Source organism: Calonectris borealis, unplaced genomic scaffold, assembly GCF_964195595.1.
Source record: "Calonectris borealis unplaced genomic scaffold, bCalBor7.hap1.2 HAP1_SCAFFOLD_199, whole genome shotgun sequence".
Classification (NCBI taxonomy): Eukaryota; Metazoa; Chordata; class Aves; order Procellariiformes; family Procellariidae; genus Calonectris; species Calonectris borealis.
The window spans coordinates 16,816-30,578 of record NW_027441584.1 but is presented as its reverse complement, the minus strand read 5'-3'; the positions used below and the strand labels follow the sequence as shown (position 1 = coordinate 30,578).

General features: G+C 61.1%; 1 pseudogene; it reads left to right on the top strand.

The window, feature by feature from the left end:
* Window positions 1–7,083: 7,083 nt before the first annotated feature.
* On the top strand, window positions 7,084–11,001 carry LOC142077299 (carboxy-terminal kinesin 2-like; annotated as a pseudogene).
* Window positions 11,002–13,763: the final 2,762 nt, after the last annotated feature.

The window sequence follows — 13,763 nt, the reverse complement described above, 5'->3', positions numbered from 1 at the left end:
GCTGGGATGACGACAGGCTGCTGCACGCTTCAGTCGAACTGAGACGCCGTTCTCTGGGGAGCCGGTGCAAGGAGAGCTCAGGTACGTTCTGTACTGCCGATGGCTCTTCACAAGGGAAGCGTGCTCTGGTTTTAGCAGAAAAAGGTGTCGGTCACAGGCAGCCACCTATCACTGTGCACAGCTCAGCTATTTGGCAGGGGTCTTGCTTGTTCGAGTAGAGGCGTATTCCTCGCCTTGCAGTCTCGATGGCAAAACAATCGGGGGTTCAAGCTACAAAAGCACAGAGCAAGGATGGAACCTGCCGGGCTCTACGGTCAACTGCTGAGGACGCCTAATACACCAGCAGGCCTCTTGGCTTTCCCTGCCTCCTTTCTAATTCCTTTGCACGCTGGAGGGCAGGGTGGTAAGTGACGTCGTGCAGTGTCTCTCCTCCAAGTGGCAAGCCCTGCGTGTGTGCAGGATGAGGAGAGCAGAGTGCTGATAGCACAGAGGCGAGGAAAGGTGCAAACACCGCAACACAGCCCCAAGACCACCAGCGTATCGCTCGTTTGCAGGTCAGCCACTGGCACCGGGTCTGCTCAGAAGCGCGGTTTCCTGATGGACATAGCTGCCCCTCCCCTGCTCTCCGGGTGTCACCCGTGTGGCCTTATTTTTTTTAAATCTCTCTCCAGCATCTGTTGAGTCGCCGCTGTCACTCCCACAACCCCGATGCCACCTGCCGACCGAGACAGCGATCCCTGGGGCTTCCTCCGGGTTAGAAAGAAACCTGTTCCACAGGTTCCCCGTGCTGCTTCTCCTCCCCGGGGAATGGGCTGGGGGGCACGGGCAGAAACAACCACGGGACTTGTAAAGCGGCCAAAGGGAAAGGACTGAAATGCTGGAGCCACCGGGCGCTTTTTGGTACAGAGGCGATGAAGATTAGTGCCCGGGCCGCGAGTGGGAAAAGGGCAGGGAAATCGAAGCCCAGTACCGCCAGTAAGCAGTTACCGTCTTTCGATGGTACGAACTGGGCGGAGAGAAGGGGAAAGGGCCGGTGAGGCGACGGTGGCACCCGGCGGGCGGAATTGGGTACTGCAGCTCTTGAGGCGCGCATGCGCAGTGGCGCGCCTTTCTTTGCTCGCTGCTGCCACCGAGCGACCAGAATTCGGTACTGCAGCTCTGGAGGCGCGCATGCGCAGTGGCGCGCTCTCCTTTGCTCGCTGCTGCCACCGAGCGACCAAAATTGGGTACTGCAGCTCTTGAGGCGCGCATGCGCGGTGGCGCGCCCTTCTTTGCTCGCTGCTGCCACCGAGCGACCAGAATTCGGTACTGCAGCTCTTGAGGCGCGCATGCGCGTTGGCGCGCCTTTCTTTGCTCGCTGCTGCCACCGAGCGACCAGAGCTGGGTACTGCAACTCTTGAGGCGCGCATGCGCAGTGGCGCGCCTTTCTTTGCTCGCTGCTGCCACCGAGCGACCAGAATTCGGTACTGCAGCTCTTGAGGCGCGCATGCGCGTTGGCGCGCCTTTCTTTGCTCGCTGCTGCCACCGAGCGACCAAAGCTGGGTACTGCAGCTCTTGAGCCGCGCATGCGTGGTGGCGCGCCTTTCTTTGCTCGCTGCTGTCACCCTGTGACCAAAACTGGGTACTGCAGCTCTTGAGGCGCGCATGCGCAGTGGCGCGCCTTTCTTTGCTCGCTGCTGCCACCGAGCGACCAGAATTCGGTACTGCAGCTCTTGAGCCGCGCATGCGCTCTCCTTTGCTCGCTGCTGCCACCGAGCGACCAGAATTCGGTACTGCAGCCCTTGAGCCGCGCATGCGCGGTGGCGCCCCCTTTCTCCGCGCTGCCGTCCGCCGGTAACGGCAATGCCGTACTGTGGTGCCTGCGGGGTGATGCCGCCGCGTTCGTTGGTTCGTTCCGGTAAGGAAACGCCGCTGCCGCCCCACGTGCGCGGTGCCGGCGGGCGCTGGGCCTGCAAAGCGCGGACCTCCAGCGCCGGTGCCGCCCCCGTGCACGCGCCGCCCGGCCGCTGCTCGCTGCTGCCGCCCCGTGGCCGAATCGCGGTACTGCAGCGCCGGCACCGCTCAGGTGCGCAGCAGCGCCGCCGCCGCCGCCTTCGCTGCTGCCGCCCCGAAGCCGAAGCGTGGTCCTGCAGCCCGGCGTTCGCGCGCCGGCTCTGGCCCCTCCATGCGCCGTCCCCATCCCGGTACCTCCCTCATCCCGGTGCATTCGTCATCCCGGGCGGCAATGGTTAGGGTGCCCCCCCCCCGCATGCCAGCACCCCCAAGAGTATCGGCGTGTCCCGGTGCTGTCCCCATCCCTGGGGCAGCTCCCCGTCCCCTGTCCCTGCGGCTGGTCGTTGGGCTCTGTGTTCCCCCAATAAAACACGGGGACAGAGGGGACCCCTGGGGACAGGGGGTGGGGACCCCCAGAGAGTAGGCTGTGCTGCCGTCGCTCCTTGGTGCTGGCCCTGCTTGTCCCCTGTCCCCCCAGTGGTGACGAACTCCGGGCCACTGGCGGGGACCCTCACTGTCACCTTCCCCCCATGCCGGTTGCCACCAGCGACAGGGACAGCGACGCACCCCCGGGGGTGTTTGGGGTCCCCAGGGTGGGAGCGGAGCTGCAGGATGCCGGGTCCCCCCTGCCCGAGCCCTGCAGACCCAGGTGGAGCGCAGGCAACCCTGGCCGTGTCCCCAGCCCTGTCTCCGCGTGGCCGTGGGTCGGTGCTGCCATTGCGTGGCCAGCGGCTGGGAGGACACAGCTCCCGCCGGCTGGGGCCAGAGGAGCACGGCAGCCTGGGGACCCCCGGGAAGGGCTGGCTGTCATGGGGACTCGGCGCCCAGGGCCCAGGGCACCCCAGAGACCCTACAACAGGGTGCAGCATGAACTATTTTATTACCTGTGCAGTATCCATGAGTGAGTCCCCATCGTTCCCATCCTGGTCCCCCAGTGGGTCGGGGTCCCAGCTGCCCCTGGGGGTGGCTGCAGGTGTCGGGGGTGGGATCCCTTCTCCCCGCGGTGCCCCCCACCTCCCCAGGGTCATCCCTCCCAGTCTCAACTCCCCACATGGTGTCCTCAATCTCCCGAGAAACACCTCTGTCCCCCAATGTCCCCCTACCTACCCCACTCCCAGGGTCCCTCCCGGACCCCAGGATGCCCCCCCTGCCCCATCCTGAGGCCGCCCCCCCCCCCCCCCATCCCCATGGTCATGAGACACACACACACACACCCCCTCCAGCACTGGGGAGACACTGGGAAGAGCCGGCACTGCCATCTCGGGGACCTGCTAGCCCTCATCCTCCCTAAAGTCTTGCACCATGCTCTGCTCCTTGGGGGGAGTGCCCACAGTCAGGGGGGTGGGGGCTCCCCTCCTCCCCACGGAACCCCCCCAACCTGTCCAGGGCACCCTCTGCCACCTCCCCAGGGTCCAATCACCGTAAGAGGGTCTGACCCTGGGATCCCGCTGGTTAACGTCAGGTGCAAGAGAAGGTTCCTCATTACTCCTTGATTAGTTCTTAGGTGCCAGCTCGAGCTGGGTGCCTCCAGAGAGGGACGCCTACCCCGGATCACCCTCCTTGCACACCTGCACCCGTTGCAGGAGGGTCCACGCACACCATGGGAGCCATGTGGGAACCGGAGGCGGCCTCGAGGCTGCTCAGCAGCAGTCAAAACACCCCAGTGGTTTCAGGCACCGGCTGTTTTGCTCCCGAACCCAAGGGTACTGCCGAGAAAAATAACCACCACTGTCACACGAGGGTCCTGCACAATCGCCACCATCGCACAAGGGTCCCCGTGCACCTGCCCGCCATTGCACGAGGGTCCCCTGCACACCAACCAATTGCATAAGGGTCTTCCTGCACTGCCCCCCCCATTGCATGGGCGTCTCCACACACCGACCCCCCGCTGCGCAAAGGTCCCTGCATAATCCCCACCGTTGCACGGGGGTCCCTGCGCAGGCACCCGCACTGCACAAGGCGCCGTGCGCATGCGCACTTCCGGGGCGGGGACTACAACTCCCGGCGTGCCCCCCGCGGGCGGCCCGGAGGAGCCGCGCGCTGATTGGCTGCGGAGGATATTTCAACGGGGCGCGCGGCGGGCTCTGCACCCAGGCGGCGGCGGCGGCGGACGGCGGCGGCGGCGGCAGTCTGAGGTGCCGCGGGCGGGCACGGCGGGCTGTCGGGAGGCTGCGGACCCCCGGGGGACTGAGGAGGGGGGCCGTGCGTCCCGGAGGGGGCCGGGGAGGGGGGCCGGGGGGGGCTGTGCGTCCCGGAGGGGGCCGGGGGGGGCTGTGCGTCCCGGAGGGGGCCGGGGAGGGGGGCCGGGGGGGGCTGTGCGTCCCGGAGGGGGCCGGGGAGGGGGGCCGGGGGGGGCTGTGCGTCCCGGGGGGGCCGGGGAGGGGGGCCGGGGGGGGCTGTGCGTCCCGGAGGGGGCCGGGGAGGGGGGCCGGGGGGGGCTGTGCGTCCCGGGGGGGCCGGGGGGGGCTGTGCGTCCCGGAGGGGGCCGGGGAGGGGGGCCGGGGGGGGCTGTGCGTCCCGGGGGGGGCCGGGGAGGGGGGCCGGGGGGGGCTGTGCGTCCCGGAGGGGGCCGGGGAGGGGGGCCGGGGGGGGCTGTGCGTCCCGGAGGGGGCCGGGGAGGGGGGCCGGGGGGGGCTGTGCGTCCCGGGGGGGCCGGGGAGGGGGGCCGGGGGGGGCTGTGCGTCCCGGAGGGGGCCGGGGAGGGGGGCCGGGGGGGGGGCTGTGCGTCCCGGGGGGGCCGAGGGGGGCTGTGCGTCCCGGAGGGGGCCGGGGAGGGGGGCCGGGGGGGGCTGTGCGTCCCGGAGGGGGCCGGGGGGGGCTGTGCGTCCCGGAGGGGGCCGGGGAGGGGGGCTGGGGGGGGCTGTGCGTCCCGGAGGGGGCCGGGGAGGGGGGGCTGGGGAGTGGGGCTGGGGGCGGGGGCTGCAGTCCCCCAAGGAGCTGGGGAGTGGGGCTGTGGGTCCTGGTGGGGCTTGAGAGTGGGGCTTGGGGCTCCCACGGGGCTGGAAAATGGTGTGGTCGGGTGCTGTGAGCACCGGGGGTCCTGGGGCTGGGAGGCGCTTGCAAACACCGGGGAGGGGCTGCGAGCATGGGGGGGCACAAGGGTTGCACCAGGGTCGGTGCACGATCATCTCCATTGTACGGGTGTCGATGTAGAGGCAGCCGCGCTGCATGCGCACTCCCGGGGCGGGGACTACAACTCCCGGCGTGCCCCGCGCGGGCGGTCCGGTGGAGCCGCGCGCTGATTGGCTGCGGAGGGTATTTCAACGGGGCGCGCGGCGGGCTCTGCACCGAGGCGGCGGCGCAGCGTGAGTGTGAGGGGCCGCGGGCCCGGGGAGCCGAGGAGTGGGGCTGTGGCGGGGGGGGGGGGGGGGGGCGGTCCTGCAGGCTCCGGGGACGGGGGCTGGGGGGGCTCCAGGCGGGGGAGGGGCTGTGAGCATCTGGGGAGTGGGGCTGGGGGGGGGGGCTGTGTGCCCTAGCGGGGCCGCGCAGTGGGGCCGGGGCGGGGGGGCGGGGTGGGCGCTGTGTGCAAACAGACCCTCCCTGCGAGTCCCCGCTGTCGCCCCGTGGGGCCGGGGACCCCCCAGCCCTCCCTGCAGGCAGACGGGCAGCCTGTAGGCAATGGAGGCCGCCCGCCCCAGCGAGGTGCTCGAGCCTGGGGGCTTCACGGGCCGAGTCGAGGGAGGAGCTGCTGGAGAGAGGGCTTAGAAACGGCCTTCTGCCCCCGAAACTGCTGGAGCATTTGAAGGGGAGGGACAGGTCCACCCCAGGGCCCCAAGGGGAAGACCTCGGAGCAGGGACTTGGGGTCGTTCCAGGAGCAAAAGCTGGTCCCAGCCAGCTCGCCTCTGCTCCCCCGGCACCGGGATCAGACCTTTCAAAGCCCCGTTTCTGCCCGAAGCATCACACAAGCGCTTGCCCTCCCCGGGGGCATCTTTGGGCCTTGAGAACAGGCGCAGCAGCTGGGTTTTTGGGCTCAGAAATGGGTGCCAAGTGAGCTGGTTTGGGGGCCCAAAGCAGAAACCGGTTTGGCCGTTTGTGCGGGGGGCTGGGAGGGCATTGGGGGCTGCAGGGGAAAGCAGGGGGTGGGCAGGGTGCGTGGACCCTCCCCGAGGGGAGGGGCTCTGGTCCTGCTGGACCCCGAAGTGCGGGAGGCCGGCACGCACCAGGCCCAACTCAACGTCTGCGGTGGTCTCTGGGGGGAAGAGGTGGTCTCTGCTTTTCAGACCCCGCACGCCCTCTTCGAGTCCAGCTCTTGCTTGTCGACTGCTTCGAATAGTTATTAACTAATTAGTCATACAAACTAATTGATATTTATACAATGTCCAACTATGATATTTTATCCTAATAGTCGAGTTTTGACGGCGGTTGGTTTACGACCTTGTCAAAAGCCCAGGCTGTTGCAAACAGCTGGAGCTTGTAAGGAGAAGGAGCTGAAATCAACGGTGCAGGGCTGGAGCTTCAATTAGCGAGAACCGTCGCAAGCAGGAGCTGGAACAAGACGGGGTGTCCGCTGTCTGGGGCATGCCTTAGCCAGAGGCAAAATTACCAGCAGCTGTAACGAGCGAGAGCTGCGATTCGCTGCAGTGTCTGTTTGCCGGAGCATCCGTCGGCCAGACTGCACTCCCAGCACGGCTGAAGAGCAGCCAGGCGCAGGCAGGGCTGTCCCCGGCAAGGCGCTCCGAGCGGCAGGGAGGCGAGTTGTCCTTCTGCCAGCGGGGACCCCGGCCTCTTCCCTCGGGGATTAAATCCACGCCACGCGTGGATCCGCTCTCTTTGCGTGGAGGGTCTCTCCCGGTCCCGTTCCCGAGGGCTGAAGCGAGGTCCCCCGGGGGGCAGGCGGCAGCACGAGGCGGCGGTGTCTCCCCGGTACCCGGCAAAGGGGAGCGAAAGTGGCCGGCTGGAGCTGCCGGGGTGCACAGCCCGGCCCCGCACGGCAGAATCCTTCCCTGGGTTTTCACCGTTGGCTGGGTGTGACAAACAGGTTCATTTTGTGCCTCCTCTTTTCCCAGCGTCACCTTCTGCGTCACGTGAAGAAAATCCTGCGTGGTTGACGCCGCTTGCTGCTCAGATAATGGCACGTGTGGGGCCGGGGGAGCCGGGAGACAGCACAGGCAGCCAAGCTGTGGGCGCAGGCAGCTGCCCAGGAGCAGCGGCTGGGGCAGCAGGAGGAACAGCTCCATGGCCTGGAGATGGAGCGGTGACATCTCCATAACCTTCTCCAGGAGCTCAAGGTGAAGCCCAAGGGGGCTTGGGTGGGGAACGAACCATCTGAATTCCCTCCTTGTACCACTAAAATAACAGCTTCTGTCCTTCCTCAGGGCAGCATCTGTGTCTTCTGTCATGTGTGGCTGGTGCTGCCCGAGGAGGAGGAGCGGCAGAAGGGCCTGGAGCATCTCTACTTCCCCCCAGGGACAACAAGGTGCTGGTGCTCTCCAAGGCAGGGGAGGTGAGTTGCTTTGGGGGTGTCTCCCTGTCGCTTATCCTTATTTTGAGGGGCTGAGGGTGTCTCTGCTGCTAACGAACCCCTCAGCTGTCCTTAGTCCCCCTCTAATGGGCTCAATGAGATTTTTTAGGACAAACGGGGGGTTTTAGCTGCTCCCACTTGCCCCGGGGGGGGTGAGGACAGAGTTGGGGACCCCCCAAAACCTCCTTTTACACCCTCCAAGTCTCATGTGGGACATGAGCAGCGAGACAATGTCTTGGATCCCGAAACCAGGGGCGTGACCCTGTGCGTAGTGCAGCAGGTCTTCAAGGGAGCCTGGGAGCTGGCAGAAAAAGGCTGGAAAGTGAGTTTTTAGAAACAAAACAAAACAAAAACCAAAAAAAACCACCAAACCAAAACCGAAGCGCTAACTCCATTTTGGGGGCATTTCTGTTTTTTTTTGGGGCTTGGTGTGATGCTGGTGGGCAGTATGCTTTCACCGCCAGCTTCCTGGAGATCTACAACAAATCTCTGTGGGATCTGCTAGCCGGCCGGCCGAAGCGCAGGGCCAAGCTGGAGATCCGGCAGGCCGACGAGGAGGTGCATGTCCCTAACCTGTGCTGCATCCCAGTCGCCTCCGAGGAGTGGGGTAGGCGGACCCTGATTCCCTCCTTTAAAGCTCAGATTGGCTGTGTGGGTGGTTTTGGGAGGTAACGGGGCGTCGGTGTCCCCCCGCAAGGTGCTGGGGCTGCTGCAGACGGCAGCCGCCAACCACTCGGTGGCCCGGACAGCGCTGAACGACAGCTCATCCTGCAGCTGTGGCGTCTTCTAGCTCTGCATCCAGGGCTCCAACACTGCCCGGGACCTGTGCTGCGCCTGCGAGTGGGGGCGTGGGACCCTTTATGGGGGGCCACCCTTTAGAGGCTGTGGTTTGGGGTGAGCCTTTAGCGGTCACTGCTTTGGGGACACTAGTTTGGGGTGGGCCTTTAGGGGCCGCTGGTTCAGGGGCACCCTTTATGGAAGAGCTTTTAGGGGCCACCCATTAGGAGTTCCTAGTTTGGGGTGAGTCTTTAGGGGCTGTTGCTTTGGGGCCACCTGGTTTGGTGTGAGCCTTTGCAGGGGCCACCCTTTAGGGGCCACTGGTTTGGGGTGAGCTTTTACGGTAGGGACCACCTGATTTGGGGCTAGCCTTTAGGGGCCACTGGTTTGGGGCCACGGGTTCAGGGCCAGCAGTTCGGGGTGAGCCCTTTTGGGCCCCTCGTTTAGGGCCATGGGTTTGGGGTCACTGGTTTGGGGTGAGCCCTTTTTGGGTTCTTCCTCTTGGGGTGAGCCTTTTAGGGGCTCCGCTTTCAAGGCCACGGGTTTGGGGTGAACCTTTTGGGGCCATGGGTTCAGGGCCCCCCTTTTGGGGCCACCAGTTTGGGGCAAGCCTTTTCAGGGTCATGAGTTTGTGGCCAGTCGTTTGGGGTGAGCCCTTTTTGAGACCCCTCTTTCTGGAGTGAGCCGTTTTGGGGCTCTGTGTTTGGGGCCCCAAATTTGGGGTGAGCCCTTTTGGGGTCCCCCTTCTTGGACCACTGGTTTGGGGCCACTGGTTTGGGGTGAGCACTTTTTGGGGCCCATGGGTTTGGGGCCACTAGTTGGGGTGAGCCTTTGGGGGGGCCCACCTTTCAGTGCCATGGGTTTGGGGTGAGTCTTCTTGGGGTTTCTCTTTTGGGGCCACCAGTTTGGGGTGAGCCCTTTTGGGGTCCCACTTTCTGGGTCACAGGTTTGGCGTCACCAGTTTAGGGTCAGTCTTTTTGGGGCCCCCTTTTTTGGACCCACAGGTTTGGGGTGAGCCCTTTTTGGGCCCCCCTGTTTTTGGGGTGACCCTCCTCTCCCCCCACAGCGGTGCTGAGCCTGGTGGACTTGGCAGGCAGCGAACAGCTGGACAAGTTGCTGTTGGGCGGGGAGCAGCCGCATGAGTCACAGGCCATCAATGCCAGCTTCTCCACCCTGGGGCAAGTCATCATGGCCCTTGCCAAAAAGGTACGGAGAGGCCCCTGGGTTTGTGGGGGTCCTCAGGGCCCTTGCCTTAACTGCCAGGGTCCCCACAGGAGCCCCCCGTCCCCTATTGCAACAGCAGGCTGACCTACCTCCTGCAGAACTGCCTGGGGGGCTTTGCCAAGATGTGATTGAAGGGCTTGGGGGGGTATTTTGGGGGGCTGGGAGTTTTGGGGGACCCCACTGACACCCCAATGTATCCTCAAGATTGGTGTTAGTGAATCTCGCTCCCCTGGAGGAGAAGTTCACCGAGTCTTTCACCTCCCTGTGCTTTGCAAGCAAGGTGGGGGGGATGTGGGCTGGTTTGGGGGTGGGAGGTGGGCTGGTTTTGGGGGAGGGGGCAGGTTTTGGGTGGCTTTGGGAATGATTTGGGAAGAGGGAGATAGAAAATTTTGGAGGGGAGGTTTGGGGGACATAAAGATGGTTTTGGGGGGTGGGGGTGATTTGGGAAGGGGGAGATGGGAAGTTTGGGGGGTGAGATGGTTTTGGGGGGCAGGGGAGCATTTGGGGGAGCATAGGAGGGTTTAGAGGGATGGGGGCCAGTTTTGGGGGCAGATGGGGGTGATCTGGCAAGGGGGATATGGGAAGTTTGGGAGGACTGGGGCAGTTTTGGGGGATGGGGATGATTTGGGGGCGCACAGTTAGAGGAGGGGGAGATTGTTTGGTGGGTCAGGGGGCAGGTGGGTGTGATGGTTTGGGAGGCTGGGGGTCTGTTTTGGGGGGACTGGTTGGGGGGGACAGGGGTAGGATTTGGGGTGGTGGTTGGGGGGATTTTGGGGGGGTCTATGGGCGGTTCTGGGGGTCCAAAGTTCCTTCCCACTCCCCTCTCCACCGCTGAGCGAATGCGTGGTGGGCATGGCCCATGCCAACTGGAGGTAGCCCCTTGCTCCCCTGGCAGCAAAATCCATAGGGCGAGCCTCTTCCCTTTGGACATCTACTGTCTATAAGCCCCGCCAGCACCTATAGCGGCACCTATTTTTTTTTTTTTTAAGGATTTGATGTTTTTCTCAGTATATATTAGGGCTCCAACCCTGAGGATTCATAATAAACCTCAGAATTGGTTTTTGATATGGGTAATAATTAATAAAAAAAAAACTTAGTAGAGGCAAAATAAACAGTTAAAAGGGATAAAATAAATAGTTCATTTAAATTCTGGTTGTTTTGGGTCACGCCTTGCCGTGGTCCTTCCCATTTTGGGTGGAAAATGGTAATATTTAATTCTTATATTTCTAAGTTCAGGCGGGAGGACAGCGGAGTAGGGGCACAGGAGCCGCAATTGAATGCCCCGATAAAGATATGTTGAATTTTGCTTAAAAAAAAGGCAAATTTTTTTTTACGATCACAATTCATGTGTGTTTTATACCCATCTGGGGTGTTTTATTGTCGATATTGATTATGTATCACACTGAGGACTCGTCGACTTTTAATTAAGGTATGACGAGTACTGTTTCCTCACCAAATCGTCGCAAATGACCCCAAGCCTGCCAGGATTTCTCTGCTTTCGGCCTCAAAATCTGGGTTATAGGGAAAAAGGAGTAATATGTGAATAAATATACACATAAATATACCCTAATAAATACATATATGCACATTCAATTACTCTTTTACTCTTGTTGTTTTGCAATATCGCATTGTGTCCAAATTTATTATATCTGGTGCCTTTTCGGCCGTTACCTGTTTTTTATTTTATTTTTGCCCCAACTTGAGCAGCTTTTGATCCTTTTTTTCCCCCCATATTTCCCTTGTGAATTTAGGGGCGTTTTAGGGAATTGGTGTGGCTTGGGTATCAGGGAACCGCTGGCATTAAGCTGTACCCACACTCTTCCTGCTCCCCTGGAGGAACAGTCTCCTCCAACGGGCTTGATTTCTTTTTAATTTATTGTTTCTTGTGAAAGACTCAAGGAAAATGGGTTTTCTTTTAGTCCTATTTAATGATTTTATGGATGGGTTAAGGGTGACAGCGAGTCCAGCACTTCCCCAGACCCTGTGCTGCCTTGTTTTGATCAATATAGTATTAATTATGATTAATAATTTGCCCTCATGCCTCTGGAAACTGGCACCGGTAAAGTCGAAATACGCTCCCTGCTTTCACCTCGAGCCCCTGCGGCCTCCCTGCCCGGTGGCATCATCGTGCTGGACGATGAGGACGAGGGGGTCTGCGAGCCTCCACCCGGCACCTCCGGAGGATGCCACCTCGGGGTCTCTGTTCCCCCTCCATCATCTCCATGTTGCTCCCTGGGTGTCTTCATCCCCCTTGGTGTCTCAGTGCCACCTCGGTGTCTGTGTGTCCCCTCGGTCTTTCCATGTCACCTTGACATTGCTGTCTGATCTCAGCATCTCCTTGTTCTCCTGCAGTATCTCCGTGTCTGCCTTGGTGTCCCCATACCACCTTGGTGTCTCTGTCTCCCCTTGATGTCTCTGTCCCCCTCAATCGTCTCCATGACCCCCCATGGGTGTCTCCGTCCCCCCCAGTGTCACTGTGCCACCTTGGCATCTCTGTCCCTCCTCCGGCATCTCCGTGTTCCCCCTTGGCATCCCCATTGGCGTCCCCCTTGATGTCTCACCTCGGCATCTCCCTTGATGTCTCGTCTCAGCATATCCACGTTCCCCCTTGGTGTCCCTGTGCCACCTCAGCGTCTCCATCTCTCTGTGTCTCTGTTTTCGCTCCATTATCTACATGTCCCTGCTGGGTGTCCACATGCCACCTTGGTGTCTCCATCCCCCCTCAGCCTTTCTCTGTTCCCCCCTCCCTCACCTCCCTGTTGCCCCTGGTGTCTCTGTCCCTCTCCATCATCTCCGTGTTCCCCTTGCATCACATCTGTGTTCCCCCAAGGTGTCCCCGTGCCAGCTCAGCATCTCCATCCTACCTGGTTGACTTTGTTCCCGCTCCATCACCTCCCTGTACCCCCTGGGTGTCCCTGTCCCCCCTCCATCACCTCCGTGTCCCCACTGGTTGTCTCCGTCCCCTCTCCATGACCTCTGGGTGTCTTCTGGGTGTCTCTGTCCCCCCTGCATCATCTCCATGTTACCCCTGGGTGTCCCTGTCCCCTCCTTTGTCACTTCCATGCTCCACCTGGGTGTCCCTGTGCCGCCTTGGTGTCTCCATCTCCCCTGGGTGTCTCTGTCCCCCCTCCATCACCTGTGTGTCCCCCTTGGTGTCCCCATGCCACCTCAGTGTTTCTGTTCCTCCTCCTTCACCTCCCTGTTGCTCTGGGTGTCCCTGCGCCGCCTTGGTGTCTCTGTTCTCCCTCTATCATATCTCTGTCCCCCCTTGGGTGTCTCTGCCCCCCCTCCATGATCTCCACATCCCCCCTGGTTGTCACTGTCTCCCCTCCATCTCCTCTCTGTCCCCCGTGGATTTCCCTGTGCCACCTTGGCATCTCGCTCTCTCCTGGATGTCTCTGTCCTCGCTCCAGCACTTTGGTGTTCTTTTCAGTGTCCCTGTGTCCCCCTCCATCACCTCTGTCCCCTCCTCGGTTGTCTCTGTCCTCCCTCCATCATTTCCACTTCCACCCTGAGTGTCTCCATTCCCCCTCCATCACCTCCCTGTCCCCCCCAAATGTCCTGGTGCCACCTCAGGGTCTCCCTCCCCCCCGACCCCTCTCCCTTTGCAGTTCCTGGAGCTCTGCACCCACCTGAAGGAGGAGCACCCCGAGGTCATCCCCTTCCTCTGCGGCCATCACCAAACAGCCAGCCTGGATTTCACGGTCTCAGCTGAACTCGTCAAACTTCAGGAATTTTAATTTAGAAGCGTACGCACGATTACGTTCTAAAGAAGAGGGAACTTGAGGATACGTGATATCTGAATCACCACAAACTGCGCCCGCAAGAAGGGTGCCTGCAGCAGCACCCGCGTTGATGGGCCGGAAGCTTCTGCTTTCTGAAACAGCTGCACGTGACCTAAGACATCTCCATCTGAAAGTGCCACTCACATCTCCAGAGTTCACTCTCTTAACTTGTCATTAAATTTCTATCCCTTCTCAGAAGTTTTTATGAAAAATAAAGAATAGTCCAGTTCAAGACCTATTTTATTCCTATGATTTGGGTACTTGTGAATGTTCCTTCGATAACGTGAATAAGGATTGCAAATGCGTATTGATGGTCATTATCGAGTACAGAGTAATTAAAAGCGTAATTAAATATATTCAGATTAAAAGCGTAATTAAAATATATTCAGATAATTCCTATAGCCAGAACACACATCTGTATCCCAATTCACGTTTAAACTTTTTCCTTAATTTCAAATCATCTTGGTTTCTCTTGGACAAGGAACTACATCACATTTTCATTATAATCTAGAAAAATACTTAT